At 44.0% G+C, this 22276-nt stretch overlaps 1 protein-coding gene across 3 annotated transcripts in view; it reads right to left on the bottom strand.

The window, feature by feature from the left end:
- LOC117551199 (immunoglobulin superfamily DCC subclass member 3-like) overlaps positions 1-22276 on the bottom strand; it is an 88511-nt gene that overhangs the window by 61631 nt on the left and 4604 nt on the right. Inside the window, exon 1 of one of the 3 annotated variants that reach the window (XM_034223952.1) lies at positions 7968-8311. The exons of the other annotated variants lie outside the window; for them this stretch is intronic. The gene's annotated coding sequence lies outside the window, so the exon portion shown is untranslated. Of the gene's footprint in view, positions 1-7967; positions 8312-22276 lie in introns of those variants that run through there. 3 annotated transcript variants of the gene reach the window in all.

Genomic DNA, 22276 nt, shown 5'->3' on the forward strand with positions numbered 1-22276 from the left:
AAAATCGCAGGCCACGTCAAATAAATTCATGTGTCTGTTGTGATTTGTGATTCGTCCACATTTAGAGCAATCACAGCGTCACACTCTGCCGCCTATTCTGGATTTGTTTATTGTTTATTGTGCATTCAGTAGACTCCCATTTCTGTTTGAATTACACAATGGACATCAGAAATTGGCTCAAAAGGATTTATTACAACGAAATAGCGATGAAAGAACTGCAGCCGATGCAGCTGCTGGCGACCCTGCACCTGCCGTTGCAGCAGCACGCCTTAATGTCACAAGCTTGACCTCGGCAAACCCCGGGGCTGAGTTAGCGAGCCCAAGCCCTGACTCATCAAGGCGGCCGCCACCAACGCTGTCCTCCGAGGCACAGCTCCTTGTGCCCTACCATCACCACCTGCGTTGCCACACCCTGTACCACACCCGCCAGCATCCTCCTCCTTCTCCTCCGTGCCGGTGCCTCCACTACAGACGCTACCTTGCAGCACATCAACAGGTTCTATTGGGCCAGCAACTGCTCAAAGACCAACAGCCCCAGATGATCTTGGGGTTAATAAACCCAACCAGGTGAAACTGGATCGTTATCAGGGAGATTGTTTTCAGGAAAGAAGCGCACTTTTGCCGCTGCATGGTACAACAACAGACCACGGCTTGAATATTTGTTAAAAGCAGACGCAGCCTTTTGTTTCCCCTGTAGACAGTTTAAAGTCAATACGTCTTCATCTGATGCGGCTTTTACTGTCAAAGGTTTTTGCGACTGGAAACACGCATTACAGACTGATAAAGGACTGCTAAGGCATGCCGCATCAAAAGAACACATTTCATGTGAGAGTTTGTGGAGAGAGAGAGACAGATAAGCGAGGAAACAAATAAGGAAATTAGAACTTTGGTGCAGATCAGCTCGCACGGAGCCGTTATTACGTGTCAGCTGTCGTTGATATTATAGCTTTTTTAGCTGTCAACCAACTCCCTCTCAGAGGTGACCACGATTCACTCCACAGCATGTCCGAGTCAGGCGGTGGGCTCTTCCTGTCGCTGTTTGAGTATACGCTGCAGTACAAAGATGCAGAGTTGGCCAAAATAATGTTCTAAGTTAGCTCGGCTGAGTAAAAGGATGCACCTGCAGTGCATAGGAAAATAAACCATGCCCAAGGCGGGCTAAACAGTTCATCGTCTCCGTCTCTACTATTTCTCTCCGAGTGCAGCGATGAGGAAGCTGCCATCCTTAACCAGTGTGCCTTGCTCGTGATTTACCAGTGTTTGTGCTGCCACGCACACAATGTTTCAAAAGTGGTTTCTATGTTGCCCTTTATTTGTGTATGTATTCGCGATAAGTGTGCGTCTTTACGCAATGCTGTTGGCCTTGCTGTTTGATATGTGACCCGGGGCTGCTTCTCAGGTCGACTATTTTCATTTCCTCGCTCCTCGGTCCTCGGTCTCACCGGAAGTTGATTTGCCCGCGCCATCTTGAGTACCGTCCCATGGCTCTTATTTCTGCCGGAGGACCGAGGATCGAGGAGCGAGGAGCGATCATGGAAGAGCGATAACCGAGGAACCACCAGACCATCCTCCGATGAAATCCTCAGACACTCGCCCCGCCCCCTTACTGTGTATCGCTCACTGATTGGACGAGGCAGTGCATGCACTGATCTGATGCTTCTTGACATGAGAGCAGTTTCCCAGCGGAGTGAAGAAAATACATGAACCTCACGGGACTCACTCCTCAGTTTATACCGTGTTTTGTTTCAATTCATGTATCATTTAGTTACAAATATGTGATATATCTGAACAACAAAGTGGTCAAAAATCATTTTATTCATTTATTGGAAACATTTTCATGATCGCTTTTTTCGTTTCACATTTTCATTTATCGTCATTTCCATTCAGTCAGTCATTAAGTGCTATTAAAATGTTAATGTGCTACATATCCACACAAACAAACAAAGTGTGCAATCCAATGCATGTTAATCTAACTGGGTTTTGATAGATAACATATCTCTTTTTCTTCTCTCAATTATTTTATTTCTATTGTGCACTCTAATCAATATTAATCAAACTATTGTTCGTTTATACATTTTAAGAATGGCGTTTATCTTTTTTGAGAATGACTTCTTATTTTATTTCATGTATTTGGATCTACAACAGATGATACTAATGTTTATGTCAGTAAATGTGCACTAACAGAGGCGGGGGTGTTTGTGGAAATAATGGGTACAGAGCTGGCTGCTGCCAGACGAACAGCTGTGCAGCGTCATCACAAACGGACGTCGCTTCACGTGACGCTCCGGAGGAAAGGACGTCCCATTGCTCTTAAAACTCATTTCCCTGCTTCTCGTGGTTTCCTTGCGTCCCTCCATGCTTCCCTGGTGGGAGGGACTAAACGCAGGGAAACGACGCAAGTGAGGGAAGCAAGGATTTCATTTAATCGACCTGAGAAGCAGCCCCGCTCTATCGAAATCAATCGGAAGTCGCAACGGCTCATTTAAAAATAAACGTGGATTTGCGTAAAAAACTATTTTTTCTGGGTTCGGGTGTTTTGTTTGATTTTAAACAAACAAAGTCTTGGTTTTCAGAATATGAAACTTTTATTTCCAAACTCACACGATAAATACATTCTTTAAGCTTGTAAAGGGAAGATGAACGGCAATCTGCTCTTCCGCAGCGCCGCCCCTCCTCCCTCCGGCTGACATTATGAATGTAAGCGTAGAGTAATCATAGATAACACGACAGGGTCCGTTACAGTTTGTTTTCATCTGATTTTAATTAAACAAAGTCTTGGCTTTCAGAATATTAAACTTGTTTCGGCAAATTCAGATGATAAATATAACTTTGAAGCTTGTAACGGCATATTTACAAGCGGAGAACGGAGTAATTTAACGTCACAGCAGGCATAACAACAGCCGGTGTTTCTCGTGAGGGTTTTCCCCGGGAAACAAACGCAATACACACAAACGCAAAATTACACAAACACACACACACACATACGTATACACGCACACACACGTATACACACGTATACACACACACACACTCGCGATCTTCCCCCAGACCAGTAATCCAAACGAAAATATCTTCCCTCCGTAGTATTTTGATCATTTGCTCCGTTAGTAATCAATCAGATCGATGGATTCCAGAGAAGAGGAAACTTTGAAGGCCTTTTTCTCAAAATGATGACTCGGTGACAGTCATTATATAATGTGACATATTTCGCTTAATATTTGGAGTACAACAACAATCCTGATATCATTAGAAAGCTAGGAATATCCTCTTTCCAGCAGTGTATACAACTCAAAATGTGTCTTCGGGTCAATGCGACTGATTTCGATAGAGCAGGTCACATATATGTTGTGCCGCAGGCCCGCAGCACGTGACGGTGTTGTGTGCCCTCCCATGAAAATCATATGCCCATCCTTTAGATTTGTTCTGGCGCCGGGTCTGTGATGAGCTGAGGAGAAATGGGAGATTCGAAATCGACTATAATTCTGTACGATGAGGTGTCTAAGTTGTTCTTTTTTAGAAGACGCTTCATAACTGCCATGCCGTTGTGGGAACACTATCAAGGCATCATGAGGAAGAACTAGGTTGGCCTGGGATGGAGTCAATCTCACGGTCTGAATTATTGTCTCACTCTGCCACTGGGAAATGTCCTGGGTCTCCTGATGGCCTGTCCGCCCCTGGGTCAGTGGTAAGGGTCTTTGGCAGGTGTGAATTATGTAGGACCTGACCAGGATTAGGGTTAGGCCCCGGCCACACGAGGACGAAAACGGCTAAACGCATAGAATTAACGCAAACGCAATCGCAAAAAAGCTTCCGTCCACACGCAATATTCACCGGATAGTGTCTGTCCACACGAGACAGCTCCGTTTAGCTCCAACCGCTGGAGAAGCTGCAGTACATATGCAGGAGCCTGTACGTGGCACTGTAACATCCTCCACAAAAGCAGCGAAGAAGCATGGTTGTCATGGTTGCCCTTCTGTTTATTCTCCGCGGTGGGGGCCGAGGGAACCGGGCAGAGTTTTTCGCCAGTCAACGTGTATTAAAGTTTAAATCTTCCGGAGAAAATTATAAAAGTGCCGGTCAAAGGTCTTCTTTGTTTTTTATTGAGCTTTAAAACAAATGAATAACGACTCTATATAATATAATAATAAAATACATGGAGCCTCGCTTTTTCCTCCCTCTCTTCGGACAGCGTCAGTGTCTGTTTCATGCAGCAGCTGATCCAGTAATGAGTGACCCGGCCGACAGTAAAAATAAACATATTTATAACTAGTTTAGGTAGTTTGAGAGGTGTCTCCGTCCTGTCAGATTAGACTTCACTCGCGTTTATGTCCATATCGAGAGAAAGATAAATAATCTGAATTCAGTGTGCAGTTTACTTTGACGCGGGGTGAGCAGCAGAGGTGGGGAGGCGGGGCTATTGCCTCATCATTATCAGAAAATGATCGTATAGGGCGTACACACGGAGCCGTTGGACCCCCCAGAGCGTTGCGTATTCCGTTCTATCCACCTTGGGACCAGTTATCGTTTCCGCAGTCGTTTAGTGCCGTATTCGGTCGTCCTCATGTAGCCGAACGGTCTATATGACACTAAACAGTAACGCAAACGACCTTTTTCGTCCTCGTGTGGGGAATAATTGATGCTGCTGACCCCCCATGCTGCCACCACAATGGTAACATCCAGAGCTGTTCATTCGTGATTGAATGATTCGAAGAGGTGACACCTTTCTACTGCAATCCAACCTGGCCAACAGACACTCTGTTGGTTTAGTTGATGTTGCCTCACAATGATTCAGCAGCTCTAAGTGCACCACCCCGGAGATAGCTGGGAGGAAAATAAACGAGTGTATCAAATACTTCAGGTAATACAATATATAATCTAAGGATGGCTAAAGTGTTAGAACAAGAATACAGCCCCATTAAATAACGGTGACAGTCTAATAACATTTTTGTTGTAAACGTAATATAAGCAAACAGCTTATGTCATCGTTATTTTATGTAACTCCTTCGATTCGGAGAAACAAATATTTGTTCAGTTTAGGATGGCCGAAGACACTACACTACCCAGAATCCTCAGCTATTGTTCCGCTTTGCCTCAAGCTTTGTGATTGGTTGACCTCCAACTGCATTCCATATGAAAAAAAGTAAAAGATAAAATCATACTTTATTCAGCAGTGCTTGCTTTACTCTTTGAAAGTCATCACATGAATGCATTGTAATAAATGGTTCGGCTGCATTAAATATATTACACATCTGTCGTAGTTCTTTATTTGTATTTATCTACAGAGATCGGGCTCAGAATAGACCGGAAACTATTCTTTTACCGTTCAGTTTGAATTTCACAATAAAGTTAGTAGTAATAATTTGTTTTGATATTATTGTTTTTTATTAACTACTAGACCGCTGGGTCATGTTAAGACCATCTTTTCTGTGTTGCTGTGGGGTTTTTCCATCGCTTTTGTTACAAATATCAAAACAATAACAGAATATATCCGTCGTAAACTAAACCAGAAACAGCAGTATATTTTATTTTGTTAACACTGTAAACTTGACAGCTTTTTAACCCAAACCACCTACTGGTTAAAGCACGTTATTACACGTTTAGAGTAATGCAATGCATGTAGATTGTGTTGCTTTTTAATGACTGTTTAAAATGCCTTTTTCTTAATGTCTTTCATTTTTGTAAAGCACTTTTGAATGTGTTATATTTGATGAAAACATTTAAATATTAAGAGTACATACAAAATAGTGGGAAAGTAGAAGGTCAATGATATAAATATAGAATAGAAAATATCAAGAAGATACTGTAAGTGATCTCTACAATAAAACAGTTTAGTGCCTGATAGGAGGATGTGCAAAACAGACACACTAATAAGGCTTTATTTAAACATTAAAGAATACTTTAGGTTAAGGTCTTCTTTTAAATAAGAAAAAAGCTTTGGGGGTATCTGATAAATATTAAGCCTGACAAAGTACTTAACGTCTAATATATTGCATGGTTTGTTTTGGAACTTGACAATCAACTTTCCTGCAATGTTAACTATGTTGAAGCACTTATTTGAACTGATATTATACACATTAATTATACTCTTATAAGATGTATGTAGATAGTATAAGAAATGTGCAGAACATGACAGTTTAATGGTGGAGGTATGCACACATATTGATAGATGTATTGTAATGCGCTGTTGAGGAACCTGTGACCCAAGTTTTTCATTCATTGCATAACTACACCGTAGTTGTGTATATGATATGTCAATAAACCTTTGAAAATCTTGAAATCTTGAAAGGGATGTGCAAAATAGCCATAATATACAGTCTTTAATTAACTAAGTAGAGAATAACGAGTAATTCATATACTTTATAGGGATAATATATATAGGGATATAGCAGATACAAGTTTAGTCTTCTCAAGCACCAACTATCAAATATCTCTCCTGATTGTTGGCACTTGACCTTCCCTACATTTTACTCAGGTGTAACTAAAGTCTGATTTAAGGGTTGTTTATATTTCACATCATTAATCAGAATCTGCAAAGTAACTAAAATAAATGTAGTGGAGTAAAAATACCAGGTTAACCTTAAAGAAAGCCCTCAGGATTATAAAATACCCCCATCACCCCAGCCACAAACTGTTCTGTTTGGGTGGTTTGTAGCCTTTATTTAACCAGGTGAAAGCCCCTTGAGATCAAAATATCTCTTTTTCAAGGGTGACCTACAGCACATTAGTTACACATGTAACATAAAAACAACAGAACAACAATAAGGATGACATACAACATAATGTACAGGGTACAGTTTACAAACTCTATTTACAGAGACAGGTACCATGAGTATCAAACAGCATGTCACCCAGCTGAGTTTTAAAATGATACAGGGGAACCAAAGTGCTCAGTTTTAAACATGTTTGCAGACTGTTCCAAGTTAGTGGAGCTGCTCAACTAAAAGCTTTCTTCCCTAAGACAGTCCTAGCACTTGGCACATTGAATAAAACAACATCATGAGATCTCAGGCAATAAGTACTTTACATTTGTCGAGAGATCAGAGAGCAGATATAAAAAGGTAGTTTACCCAACATGGCTTTATAAATGAACATGTACCAATGACTGAGCCTCCGTACAGTTAGTGAAGGCAGACCTGCCTTGGCATACAGGGTACAGTGATGAGTAAGTGCTTTACAGTTAGTAACAAATCTCAGGGCACTGTGATAGGCGGCATCTAACTTTTCCAGGCAATGGGCAGGTGCATTCATATAGATCAAATCACCATAGTCCAGCACAGGTAAAAAGGTCACAGTGACTAGCCTTTTCCTGGCTTCAAAAGAGAAACAGGACTTGTTTCTGAAAAAGAAACCTAGTCTAACCCTCAGCTTATTAAGCAGATTAATGACCTGAAGTTTAAAAGTAAGACAATCATCAAGCCAGATACCTAGGTATTTATAACAGGTAACTACTTCAAGTACTTGTCCTTGCATAGTAACAATATCCAAAGCAGTGTCTGTAGTCTTGTTAGCTTTAGAAAAGAGCATTACCTTGGTTTTATCAACATTTAAAAGAAGCTTAAACTCAGCGAGCTGAGTCTGAATAATGTTAAAAACAGCCTGTAATTTAACACCAGCCTCCTTAATGGAGGGACCTGCACAGTACATCACGGTATCATCCGCATACAAATGTAAAGTAGCTTCATTCACATTTTCACCTAAACTGTTGATATATATGGAGAATAAAAGTGGACCTAAAACAGAACCTTTAGGAACACCATTAATGAGGTTAAAATGTTAACATAGGTTCAGGAGCATGGCCATGCCTAAAACTCCACCTCGAACCACGGCCACCCCTATTTATATCCGGCAAAACTTCCGGCCACTGCTCGTCTCCATCCTTTCAAAGACTGACAGGCAGACCGTGATCCACGCCGCGAGTCTTCACGGTTCAAACAAGCTAAACACTACCACGAGAACATTCTACTTACCATGGATCCCAAACTGCTGATCAACTCGCCGGAGTCAGATGAAGATCTCTTCGACATCGGCTACCCGCCATCCTCGGGTCAGCAGTCGGATCTAAGCCAAGCATCCGAACGGAGCCGCGTGCGCTCGGCAATCAGTGTCCAACACACCAGCCGCCACCGCTCCCACTCAAGCTCCCCTAACGAGATACTTCCAACTCCAGACAGGTCCCAGGCTTCGTCTACTCCGCCAGCGAGGGCTAACAGCCGGGGCCACAACAGGCACAGCTAGCTCCAATCACCCCACCACCGGCAGCCTGCCTCACTCGCAGCCCCCGGCCACTCGCAGCGGCGCACTCGACACGCCTCTCGGACGGAGCCGCGCTCCGAAACGGAGCACAACGGCAAGAACAACGAGACACACAGCTCTTCCCGCTCCAGAGCTAACCACCGCGCGGCGCGCGTGCACCACGGGTCGTGACGTCACAGGCCTTGGTCCTCCTCCACGGACACAGCCCGACTCACCAGCACCCCCTGGTGGGGGCCAGGTAGTATCGCCCTCCGTGCCGCTCTCTGTGTCTGACATGTCGCAGCTCATGTCAACCTTTCTCTCATCCCTGTGCTCACAGGCTTCACAAAGATCCCCTTGCATATACATCCCTTCATCCCTCCATCCCTTCTTCTTCTCTACCTTCAGTGACCCTCGCAGTGAGCAGACGCTCCGGTCTCTCTCTTTCTGACCCTCGCAGTGAGCAGACGCTCCGGTCTCTCTATCTCTGACCCTCGCAGCGAGCAGACGCTCCGGTCTCTCTCTCTCCGACCCTCGCAGCGAGTAGACGCTCCGGTCTCTCTCTCTCTGACCCTCGCAGTGAGCAGACGCTCCGGTCTCTCTCTCTCTGACCCTCACAGCGAGCAGACGCTCCGGTCTCTCTCTCTCTCTGACCCTCGCAGACGCTCCGGTCTCTCTCTCTGACCCTCGCAGACGCTCCGGTCTCTCTCTCTGACCCTCGCAGCGAGCAGACGCTCCGGTCTCTCCCTTTCTGAACCTCGCAGTGAGCAGACGCTCCGGTCTCTCTCTCTCTGACCCTCGCTGTGAGCAGACGCTCCGGTCTCTCTCTCTGACCCTTGCAGTGAGCAGACGCTCCGGTCTCTCTCTCTCTTCGACCCTCGCAGTGAGCAGACGCTCCGGTCTCTTTCTCTCTTTGACCCTCGCAGTGAGCAGACGCTCCGGTCTCTCTCTCTCCGACCCTCGCCGCGAGCAGATGCTCCGGTCTCTCTCTCTGATCCTCGCGTGAGTAGACGCTCCGGTCTCTCTCTCTGGAAAAAATAATAAAAATAATAAAATAAACTTCGCTAGCCAAGCCGCCGGCCGCATCAAGCAGTTCAACCAGGGAACATACCGGGGAGCTCCGGACTCCGAGCGTTACTGCTGCATATTCGCAGCACGCGCATCCCTCTCTTGCCAATTATGCGGAGCCCCCTCCCACCCGGCCTCAGCATGCTTAGTCAGCACTCCACCATCTCAAACACCTCACTCACTTTCCTCTCTATCATGCAACGCCTCAGACTTTAACCGTCGATCACCCGCAGGGAGGCAGGATGGTGTGCAACAATTTCAATGAACTAGGCTGCTTTCTCTCTAACTGCCGCCTAATTCACATCTGCTCTTTCCGCAGCGTCGCTCATACCAGGAGAACCTGCCCCCACAACCCAACCTAACATTTACGGCATAAACGTATTTTCCCTTTAGAGTGTAACGGAGGCCTGGTGCTGGGCAAACCGCGCGCGCATCATTCTAACTCCTCAAGGTAATGTTTAGTTGGATTTAGAAGTGAAGATGTAGTCATTCGTTCCGGGCATGTTATTTTCAAGCTACACGTTTCTCGTCCAGAAACACTTTCAGAACATCCCGCACATTTTGGGGGCATTCTCAGAACATTATTAGAGCCATTTCTCCCGCATCGGCGCAGCGTCCACAGCAGCTAGACCGGGCATCTCTTATCCAACCATCTAGGCCCTCGGCCGCTCGTCATCCCAAGCGTATCACGCTTACATCCGCAACAATCTAAACGACGTCAGACATGCACACGCTTAAGTCAGCTGCTTTAATCCGACTCTTTTGGGGCCCCGTAATCAGCCCACGCAGATCATGCCGGAGACGGAACCCCCACTCTGAGTCTTCCACTGCACGGACCACAGCTCGTCCTCCCAGATCATCCCTCCACCCCCCTCATATCATTCACATGTTACTTCAATAAACTTACAAACATCACATTGTTGTGGCGTGGTTCCTGCTTGTGAAATGAGGTTAAATTGTTAACATAGGTTCAGGAGCATGGCCACGCCTAAAACTCCGCCTCGAACCACGGCCACCCCTATTTATATCCGGCAAAACTTCCGGCCACTGCTCGTCTCCATCCTTTCAACCCACCCTCCCTCTCCCTTCTACCCATACAGTTCCCCTTCCGACTCACACCGAGCGATACATCCATCCATCCCTTCTTCCCTCCCTCCCCTCAACATGCCTATATCCCTACAGCCCCCCATCCCTCATCCCCACATCCCTCATCCATACATCCCTACATCCCTCATCCATCCATCCCTTCTTCCCTCCCTCCTCTCAACATCCCTACATCCCTCATCCCCACATCCCTCATCCCCACATCCCTCATCCATACATCCCTACATCCCTCATCCATCCATCCCTTCTTCCCTCCCTCCCCTCAACATCCCTATATCCCTCCATCCCTCATCCCTTCATCCCTCATCCCCACATCCCTACATCCCTCATCCCTCCATCCCTCATCCCTCCATCCCTCATCCCTACATCCCTTCATCCCTTCATCCCTCATCCCTACATCTCCCTTCCCTACATCCCTCCATCCCTCATCCCTACATCCCTTGATCCCTCATCCCTACATCCCTCCATCCCTCATCCCTACATCCCTCCCTCCCCTCAACATGCCTCATCCCCACATCCCTCATCCCTACATCCATTCATCCCTCATCCCTACATCCCTCCCTCTCCTCAACATCCCTCATCCCTACATCCATTCATCCCTATATCCTTCATCCTCCATCCCTACATCCCTCCCTCCCCTCAACATCCCTCATCCCCACATCCCTACATCCATTCATCCCTCATCCCTACATCCCTTCATCCCTCCATCCCTCATCCCTACATCCCTTCATCCCTCATCCCTACATCCCTCATCCCTTCATCCCTCCATCCCTCCATCCCTCATCCCTTGATCCCTCATCCCTACATCCCTCCATCCCTCCATCCCTCATCCCTACATCCCTCCCTCCCCTCAACATCCCTCATCCCCACATCCCTCATCCCTACATCCATTCATCCCTCATCCCTACATCCCTTCATCCCTCCATCCCTTCATCCCTCATCCCTACATCCCTTCATCCCTCATCCCTACATCCCTCATCCCTTCATCCCTCTATCCCTATCCCTACATCCCTCATCCCTTCATCCCAACATCCTCTGCCCGTCACCATTTATATTTAAACGGTGCATGTTTATATACTGTGTATACTAACACCTTAATTCCAGGTATTGTCTGGGGGCCCGTAATCAGCCCACGCCGATCATGCCGGAGACGGAACCCCCACTCTGAGTCTCCCACTGCACAGACCATAGCTCGTCCTCCCAGATCATCCCTTCACCCCCCTCATATCATTCACATGTTACTTCAATAAACGTACAAACATCACACTGTTGTGGCGTGGTTCCTGCTAGTGAAGCAATGTTTAACCACTCAGAAGACAGCCCATCAAAGTGAACACATTGGGACCTTTCAGAGAGGTAGTTCACAAACCAATCCACTGCATGGCTGGATATGCCAATACTGAGTAGCCTCTGCTTTAAGATGCGATGATCGACGGTATCAAACGCTTTGGACAGGTCAATAAATAGAGCTGCACAACTCTGCTTATTATCTAAAATACTCGCCACATCATTCACCACTTTCATTGTGGCAGTGATGGTGCTATGTTGCTTTCTGAAGCCAGACTGATGTTTAGACAGGATATTATTTTTACATAAAAACTCCTTTACCTGTTCACTCACTAGGCGTTCGAGCACCTTCGCCAGAACTGATCATTTTGAGATTGGCCTATAGTTATTTAAAATAGTTGCCTCCCCTCCTTTTAGTAGTGGCAGGACATACGCTGACTTCCATACTTTTGGAATTGCATTTGTGTTGAGGGAGAGGTTAAAAAGAGTAGTAAGAGGAAGAGCAATACAATCTGCAGCTATCTTTAAAAAGAAAGGTTCTACGTTGTCCGGGCCAGCCGGTTTCTTAGGATCTAACTTGGTTAAAGCTTCACGAACAACATCAACAGTAAAAGGAGTAAAACTGAAAGGGTTTTCCAGACCACATTGTTCAGAGTCACATACTGTAGTGTTCACAGAAACAGAGTTAGAAACAGAATCAAACAAAGAGCCACAGGACACAAAATGCTTATTAAAACAATTTAACATACTGGCCCTGTCCGATATAGAGCCAGATGCTGTGGTAAGGCACGGAGGTAGCTCATTACGGATCTCACCGGTGGATATCGATTTTATGGCTTTCCAAAATGTCCTAGGATTATTTAGGTTTTCTGTGGTAACTGACAGATAGTACTTCGACTTAGCACTTTTGACATGTGAAGGGAAGCTATTCCTTAGCTGCCTAAAACGCAGCCATTCTACCTCGGAGCCTGATTTCCTAGCCTTTGCCCAGGCCTTGTTTCTCTCATGAAGGAGACTGGACAGTTCAGCAGAAAACCAAGGATTGTCTCATCCCTTCACTCTAAATTTACGCAGGGGTGGATGTCTATAAATTATCTCCATAAAACCAAGATAAAAATAAGACCATGCAGTTTCTACTTCAGCACACAGATCAATTTTTCCCCAATCAAAATCAAACAGATCATGAACAAAACCCTGCTCCACAAAATGTTTTATGTCTCTCTTAATAATAATACGAGGTTTAACCTTTTGAACCTTAGTGTCCCTAATTGTGGCTACAACACAGTGATCACTCAGATCATTCGCAAATACCCCCACAGATGAGTATTTATAGGGAACATTAGTTAAAATGAGATCAATTAGGGAGGATTTATTTGGGGACTTAATGTTAGGGCGAGTAGGACTGTCTATAATCTGAGTAACATTTAAAGAGATACAAAGGTTTTTAAAATCCTCTGATACTGCAGTTAACCAGTCCCAGTTAAAATCTCCAAGTAGCACTATTTCCTTGTAGTCTAGCTGCGATAAAAGATTTGCTAGCAAAGACAAGGAGTCCTTGCCAGCTGAGGGGGGTCTGTAACAGTCCACCACCATGACCTGTTGCCCCTTTGCCACTTCTATATTTAAGGCTAAAAATTCCAATTGCTTACTGATCGATTTGGAAACTAATGTGGATACACTGAACTTATTCTTAACATAAATGGCAACGCCACCACCTTTATTAGACCGGTCGGAACGATACACATTAAAACCATTTAAGGCAATGTCAGAGGCCAAAATAGATTTATTTAGGCATGTTTCTGATAAAAACAATAACGTCAGCGTCAGTCGAGCTCGCCCAAAATCTAGTTTACCTAACAGACTGCGCACATTCAAGTGGATGAAACCCAACCCAGACCTAGCTTTAAAATCAGCAGGAGTAGCGATCTGACTACTACTACTGGGCGGACCAGGGTTAGGTTGTACATTTCCTGACAGTAATAACAAAAAAAAACAGGCATCTTTTCCTCTTAAACGACACACATACATTGTCATCTCATTTAGAAACACCGGAAAAGACTGCGAGAGTGTGATTTGAGCTTAAGAAGCAGTCCTGAAGAACCATCATCGCAGGAAAACAAAAAGACAAACATATTTTGTCGAGCAGATTGTCTGTGAAAAGGCAACCGGTAATTGTTTGTGTAACACATCCGAACCTTTGCAGGGGATGCCCACTGCGGGTGGCAGAACAGACCTGAATCCAGTAGACTTCTCAGAAAGACTAGAGATCTTTTCATATCCAAAACAGTTAACAGGCACATCAGAATCCCGATATTGGCCTTTTTCCCAGACCAGCACACAGTATCCACGATGTTCTTGGAGCAAAATCAGCACAGCAGCAAAGGGCAGGCGAAAGCAGCAGCGTGGAAGCGCTCCGGTCCCTCCGTGGTATCCCCGGGGTGAAAGCAGGCCTCTGCAACAGCAGAACCAGGACAGGTGGAAAGCAGGCCCCAGCCGTGGTAAAATCCTCCTCCGCACAGCAGCACACACCCGGTGGAAGCAGGCCAAGCCCGAAGCGTGGATCCACTCCGTCTCTCCGCGCCGACTCCGGGGTAAAAACCTCTCCAGTACAGCCGTATTCTACAGGTGGGAGCAGGCCTCCGTAAATCGAGGATCGCAGGCAGCAACAGGTGGAGCCGCTCCGTCTCTTCGCGACGTCTCCGGGGGAAAAAACACCTCAGTACAGCCGTACTCTACAGATGGGAGCAGGCCTCCGTAAATCGCAGATCGCAGGCAGCAACAGGTGGAGCCGCTCCGTCTCTTCGCGACGAGCAGGCCTCCGTAGATCGCAGATCGCATGCAGCAACAGGTGGAGCCGCTCCGTCTCTTCGCGACGTCTCCGGAGGAAAAACACCTCAGTACAGCCGTACTCTACAGATGGGAGCAGGCCTCCGTAAATCGCAGATCGCAGGCAGCAACAGGTGGAGCCGCTCCGTCTCTTCGCGACGAGCAGGCCTCCGTAGATCGCAGATCGCATGCAGCAACAGGTGGAGCCGCTCCGTCTCTTCGCGACGTCTCCGGAGGAAAAACACCTCAGTACAGCCGTACTCGACAGGTGGGAGTAGGCCTCCGCAGATCGCAGACAACTAAAACTACTACTTGTATAAGCAGGGATGGCTAAATGTTTGTACGCAGGAGAGCTAGATGCTAACAGATGCCAGATGCTAACAGGTAGTACGAGCCTGTAGAAATTGCGACTGCCTCACGCGAGTGCCTAGGTGACAAATGACTGCTGCCGTCTGGCACAACAACAGCCACATCCTCTCCTAGAATGTGGCTGTTGTGGAAGACTACAAGTACTTGGGAGTGCACTTAGACAATGGGCTGAACTGGAGGATCACCACTGACGCTGTGCACAAGAAGGGGATGAGCAGACTCTATTTTCTGAGGAAGCTGAGATCCTTCCACGTGTGCAGCAAGATGTTGGAGATCTTCTACCAGTCTGTTGTGGCCAGTGCACTCTTCTTTGCTGCGGTCTGCTGGGGGGGGGGGGGGGCAGCATAAGAGCTGGTGACACCAGCAGGATCAATAAACTGATCAGGAAAGCTGGGTCTGTCATCAGCATCAAGCTGGACCCCTTTGAAGCTGTGGTGGAGAGGAGGACACTGAACAGGCTGTTGTCCATGATGGATAACCCCACCCATCCTCTCCACCTGCAGCTGGACAGTCAGCGGAGCTCCATCAACAGACTGCTGCAGCTCCGCTGTCACAAGGACCGATACAGGAACACATTCCTGCCCACTGCAATAACTCTGTACAATAAATCACCTCTGGCTGGAAGAGAACTCTCTGCTCCAGTTTCTCTTGGAATAAAACCTCGCTGTACATTTTACACCTATATAATCTGTTCAATATTTAATATTCCATATGTCATATATTTTTGAATATATATATTTGCATATATAATATATATGTATATTTTCTATTTCAACACGTATATTTTCTATTTTCTTTTCTTTCTATTTGTGGTGTCTCGTCAATCGTGTTAGTTGTGTTTGTTTTATGTCTGTCATTTCATGTTTAGTCAGGTATTTATGTCATTCCAAGTCTAGTCAGGTTTCTATGTAGAGTCAGGTTTTCATGTTACTTCACGTCTTGTCTGTCTATTCAACCCAGTCTCATGACATTTCGTGTTCACCAACACGATTTTTAATCTATTGATTCGTGTTCACCAACACGATTTTTTATCTATTGATTCGTGTTCACCAACACGATTTTCCCCTTTTTTTCGTGTTGCACAGCTCGATTATAAAAGCAATGTATTTCTACTGGTAATGTGTTTTGTGCCTGCAGCACGTATTTTTCTCCGGTCAGGTCGTGGAAGACCGGAAGCTGTGTGGTTCATAAAAACATGTTCTTACCATAGACTGTATATACAAATGGACGTAGGGTCCGTGACGTCACCCATAGGATTCTGCAGAGTTGCAGAGAAGCCCTTAGTAGGCGGAGTCGGCCACTAACGGCTCGACAGTGACGTCAGAGTTCAACTCCCGCCTACTCCAGCCTGCTCCAAATAAGGGCAAAGAGGCGGAGCCGAGGCGGGACCTGCTGCCACCGAGCTGGAAGTTCCAGAGCTAGCTGAAGCTACCAAGCTAAGCTAACATGCTCCCCATCTGCGGTCGCATTTTACGTTTCTAAGGTAAGCGGACATGAAACTATTCAGCAAAACTATAAATAATAATCTAAGTTATTGAGTTTTTAGCATAATACTTCAGAATCTTAAAACCTCTTAATGTTTGTATGCAATTGTGCTAAATTCAACACTGGAATCAAGCAAATATTAATATGTTTGCATGGCATTAGTTATTTGTATTTTGATATCACTTAATTATACGTTTAATACATTTAAGTCAAGCTAAGGTACATGTGATGGATAGCTAATTAGTGCTCTTACCTGTGAGGCCTCCTCCAAACAGCATAATAACCAGACTGTATCATTAAAACTAAGTACCAGTTCTAGATCCTTGACTTTAGACATACAATTCAAAAGACAACATGTATTTAAAGACCAATCTTTATTTTAATGTGCCTCTTAACCTGATATATAGTTATACAGTAATAGTATTGACAATCTAAAAAAACTGAGCAACTCAACAGTCAACTTTATGTTTCTTATTGTCTAAAGCATTTATTATTTTCATTTTTCCCCTCTCATATTCAGTGTGGACGGATTGAGACAGCATGGTGTCCAGAGAGCAGCAGAGACTTCAGGGAAAAACCTCCGTGGACGTCCTGTCTGTTGGTTTGGAGAGGACTGAGGGTATTTCCTCTGCGAGGAGGACCAGGCCTGATGGAGGAGCCCACGCTGGGCAAAGCTGATACCAACTGCACAGGCCTAGTCTGTCACTTTATTTGACTAAATATGTTTACTTATACATTTAATAGGTTTACACCTTCTGTCCATATGTGCTTTTTATTTAAAACATTTGATTAACTTTTGGTTCACATTTCAGTAAATTGTATTTGTATTTGCACTCCTTTTGTCCATTATTCTTACTGAAAGTTTTAGATTACACATTCACATCTGACTGAAGATTGGCCCCATTTATTTGTGACGTTGCAAACTGCGGTACAAGGCACAAGTGATGTGAAGCTCATAAAGTGAGGCAAATATAAATAATCAGCTGATGGAGTGTAGATGTGGAAATAGCTGCATTCGATCAGCTGACTGTTTTCACAATAAAAGTAGTTTCCTGTACTGGTCTTACAATCTCATAACATCAGCTTTTAATGTTCCTCTTGGATGTTCTTCTTGACCCTCAGAGAAGGAGAACATATTGTGTCTTTCAGGCATGTCCTTTCCTAACAAAAATGACAGGAAACATAAAACATATTATTGCAGAACAAGTGTGTTATTTATGAAAGCGGTGTGTTTGTGTGTTTAGGGGCTGTAGATATAATTATTTTGTAATTGTAATGTTTTTTTTTTATTTCAACAGTGAGCTACAAAGACAATCAGATTATGAATGAACAGTATGAATTTAATCAACATTGAAATATATGTTATTATCAAAATAATATTTAACTGTTACAAAACGTAGTGCAACTGTAGAAGCTTGCTCTGTTGTCTCACTGAAAGAATAACTTTTACCACGTTTTTTACAGACAATATTGAGAGATTTCTCACAATGTGTTAAATAGCTTTACCTTCAATACATTCAATTAGAAAGCTGACAAAGTCATATTGCTTGTTAACATCTAAATGTAACTTTTTGCATGGAAAAAACCCTCAACTTAACTGATGTGTAGGTGATCTAGTATTTAGTATTGTTTAATGGAACGTATATCAGTGTATTAAAGTCAATACTTCATTTATTTAAACCAATATCTTTCTTGATTCTTTGTACAGTATGGAAAAAACAGTCTTTGTACCTGTGCTAAAGTTCACTGCTGTGAGGAGTCCAGTTCTGTCTCTCACTCTCTGGTCCAGCCTGTCTGCATCACCTGGACGCCTTAAACAAACAGATATATATGTAAAGTACCATGTGTACAAACAATATAACTGATTCTCTTCTGTTGAACATGTTGGATTGTGTATTGTCCGAGTCAGGGTCCTTTTTATTTTACTGTAACTTTGGAAGTTGTGTTACCAATTGTGGCAGCGGGGTGTGGTTAGGGCGCCGGCTGCTGGAGTGAAGGGAGGTGCTCGGCCGGAGACCAGACAGCTGATCGGAATCAGGTAATCAGTGCCGGAAAAAAAGCATGTCGTAACCTGGTTCTGGGCTGTTTTGCAGTAGACGGGATCCTGGAAGGTGGCAAAAGGGTTGCCACACGGGCAACGTTGGAGACCCGTGGATACTTTTGTGTGGAGCTAATAAACGCCTGTGTTACACGAACCTGCTCTTTCCGTCCATATTTGAACCCTGTGTGAGCGGAGAGGCTCACACCAATGCTTACTGTTTATTTGATACCCATTTGGTAATGCAATTAATAAAAACAACAAGGTTTGGGTTCGTTCTTCAGATGACTGTGACGTTAACGTGTAAGCTCAATAATGAACTCCAGCTCAACCAACCATATTGTAATATCTAAGTAATCATCTTGAAATATGACATTAATAATTGTAATATACACACATCTTATTGTGAGGTTGATTTCACATACACTACTTCGACGTTAACTTGTCTACATACTTGAGCATAGCCAATTTAAATTAACCTTAGCGATGCATACAGTTCCTACCTACATAATAAAATATCTCTACGTTACAAGGATGACCTTATTTTATCAACCTCAAACAGAAGCCGTTTGTTCAACAGTATTATCCCACTTAACGTCTATTTCGTTTTAACCTTTATATATACAGTCTATTATTTTAACTTGGAGGCTACGATTAGCATTGTTAGCACCGATGTAGCTACCACTCGCTACAAGCTAACCCAAGCCTTAACATTCATTACATAGCTGATTGAAATCATTAACACATAAATAATGCACTCGAATTTCACTTACCGCAAAACCGCATTCATCCACCGTCTGTTTCAACCGCAGAGCGAGTCACAATAGTCCGATATATAAGCATGAAGAACAAACAACCACGGCCGGCTTCAAGTTGTGTTTCCTGGATGAACTGACCAGACAGAGTCCCTGTAGCTAGCTTCACGGAGCAGCTAGCAGAGAGACGAGAAGCTAGCAGCAGCAGTCACTTGACAGAGCCGTCACTCAATGTGACCACGCCCTAATTTATGCAAAAACGTTAAGACCTAATATAAATAAAAGGGTCGTGTTAGAAAACAATTCACTCACAGATCCATAATCATGAAGGTGGAATCTAACTATATCAATAATAAAATGTATGGAGCCAGGGGTAGAAACATGTTTTTTTCTGCTGTAAAATTGGGCATTTTAACATGGGGGTCTATGGAAATTGCTCCTTTCTGCAGCCATCGCCTATCGGCCAATATATGAACTGCAGTGTGTGGCACTTCCGTATTGGCGTCCCGGCTATTCCTCAGAGTTTGCCCCTTGGTTCTTACTCAATATCAAGCCACAATTATTGCTTTTATTTTAAATCGTATAATTTCTGACTTTTGTTGCCGTCTGTGAGGAAAATAAATGGGGCCCAGAGCCTCAGAATAGCCTACTGAAATCTGTATTTTTAAAATCTTTTTTTCCTTCTAATTTGTTATTCTTTTCAAAATAACACACTGTTATTTACTCACCAATAACACACAATTTGAACCGGGACCGGGAGGTTTCCCGTGGCGCGAGCGAGCGAGAGAAAAAGAGAGAGCGTGCGCACCGATTACTTTTATTGTTGTTGTTAGCATCTGGTGCTAGCTAGCTACGCTAATGGATTTAGGGAGATGTTTCAGTCACTCATTTGTGTGTATGCAGTTGTGGGACATTCCAAATGTTCCTAAAGTGGGCACTCCACGAATGGACAACAGTTTGCCAGGGTAAAACAAAACATTGTCAACATATTATTTTGTGCCACAAGAAGCAGAATGTTTTAACAGTACAGTAGTTTGAATATATTTGTTGTTTACCTTTATCAGACCTCTCAGGCACCCACAACCAGCGTCTGATCGGGTAAGACTAATTAAACATGTAATTATACCAATGCAGGTTTGAATTTGTGAACATGAAATCAATAAATACCTTTGTGTGCACTTATTTCCTGGGTAAAAATAGGATGGAGCACCAACCCCATTCCAGGAAGAGGTCCAGTCTGCCCCGGGTCAGAACCACTTCTATAGGTAAACGAGGTTGACAGTTGCATCGTGACACAGTTGTTTGTTGTGTATCTTTATTTTACATTTGTTTGTTTGTATAGCCTCCAATCACAGTGGGTAACATTGCCAGGAAGCAGAACAATTATACTTTCATACATTTCCAAATGACACCCACAACATCTGACATCTTACTGAAGACGATACAAAAAACACCCACAGATATTTTTCAAAGATCAGATATTGTTTCTTGCATCCATTTCAAATGTTTACAAGGATTGTGCAGGAGTATGACAAAAGTACTGTTGTCAGTTTAGAACCCAATGTATTGAGAAAACAGGAAGAGGATCGACATCCTTTTGTAAATATGACTGTCATGCATATATTATGTATTTGAAAGTAATTATTCAACTGTCTTCTCACTGCAGCAACTACACAACTGTGTATGCACTTCTCACTATTGATAGCCAGTCTGAGCCAGAAGACAAAATGGAGCAACGGTATATTGTTACTTTAACACTTAATTGTTCTATTCTATACTGTAAATCTTATTATAGCTTCATCATTTAATATTACAATACATCACTTTGTCTTTCCCAGCACAGAATACCTGACTGCGGAGGAAATTGTTGCAGAACTCTCTGCAACAAGAACAAATACATCTTGCAGCAGGTTCAATATGAATAGAGCCAATGTGTGGGATGGAGCAATCCATGGCTTCAAAGGTGCCTCGTTCGACCCCTCTCATGAGACATCAGTTAGTTCACTGATGATGAGGGACACACTGAGGATGGAGGGGACACTGTTGGTCCCAAGCGTGAGTTCCTGACCCTCCTTATGGAACGCCTGAGAATGAAGAAAACATCATGTCAGCAACTGTTTGTGCCCCATGGCAGTGTGACTTTCCTGCCGCTCACTGTCTCAAAATCTGATTCTAAATGTATAATGTTCTCTATAAAGATACAACTAATACACAATTATTCATGTATAATATAATACACATGTTTTGTGTATTTAATCATGCATTGGTCTACAATGTAATGATGGCTTCTACATATTTCACATAAACAGACAATGAAAAAATGTGTCCTTCATGCTGATAACTAGTGTATGCATCTGCAATTAGTATTCTAAACAGAGCAGTGTGTTGAATCCTTATTTCTTGCATTTGAAACAGATACAATCAAAAAAGTGAACTTACTGTTGTGTTCAACCACAGGAGCCACAGAACACTTGAACTGTCCCCAGATGCTGGCCACAGAAAGGACAAAACATGGCGGCCTGAAAAGACATACATTGATGTAGTAAATCCAATTAAAGGTGGGGTAGGTAATTTTGGAGAAACCAGCTCGAGTGCGCTAGAATTTGAAAATACACAGCCGAAATAAATCTGCCACTTCCTTCAGACTTCCTTCCAGAGCCCCTCCTCCAACACACACGCACGCACACATGACCAATGAGGGCACGAGATAAGTTTGTGCACAGATGGAAGGCTGACAGGCAGGTAGGCCATCCAGTTATTTTAGCCGGGCCGGCTCAGATGATTGGTCGTGCTTTTTACAGCGCCACGGGTTCCACAGATGACTGTTTTTTTATGGATTTTTTGTCAAAGCACTTCAGATATTCATTGCTATCGGGATGTTAAGAGCATTCCATGGAATACAACAAGTGTATCTCGAGCCGGTTTCTCAAACTTACCTACCCCACCTTTAATCAAGTCAATCAAAAACACAGTCTAAATAGTGGTTTGCTGAATAAATAGAAAGATACATGTTTACCGTTGAATCTGTGTTCTGTCTCTCTCTCCTTGAATGTCTTCTCTATATTTGTTCTTGAGCATGTCTAATGCACACTACTATCCTGTCATTACTTTG

The sequence above is a fragment of the Gymnodraco acuticeps genome, unplaced genomic scaffold (assembly GCF_902827175.1).
Source record: "Gymnodraco acuticeps unplaced genomic scaffold, fGymAcu1.1, whole genome shotgun sequence".
NCBI classification, from domain to species: Eukaryota; Metazoa; Chordata; class Actinopteri; order Perciformes; family Bathydraconidae; genus Gymnodraco; species Gymnodraco acuticeps.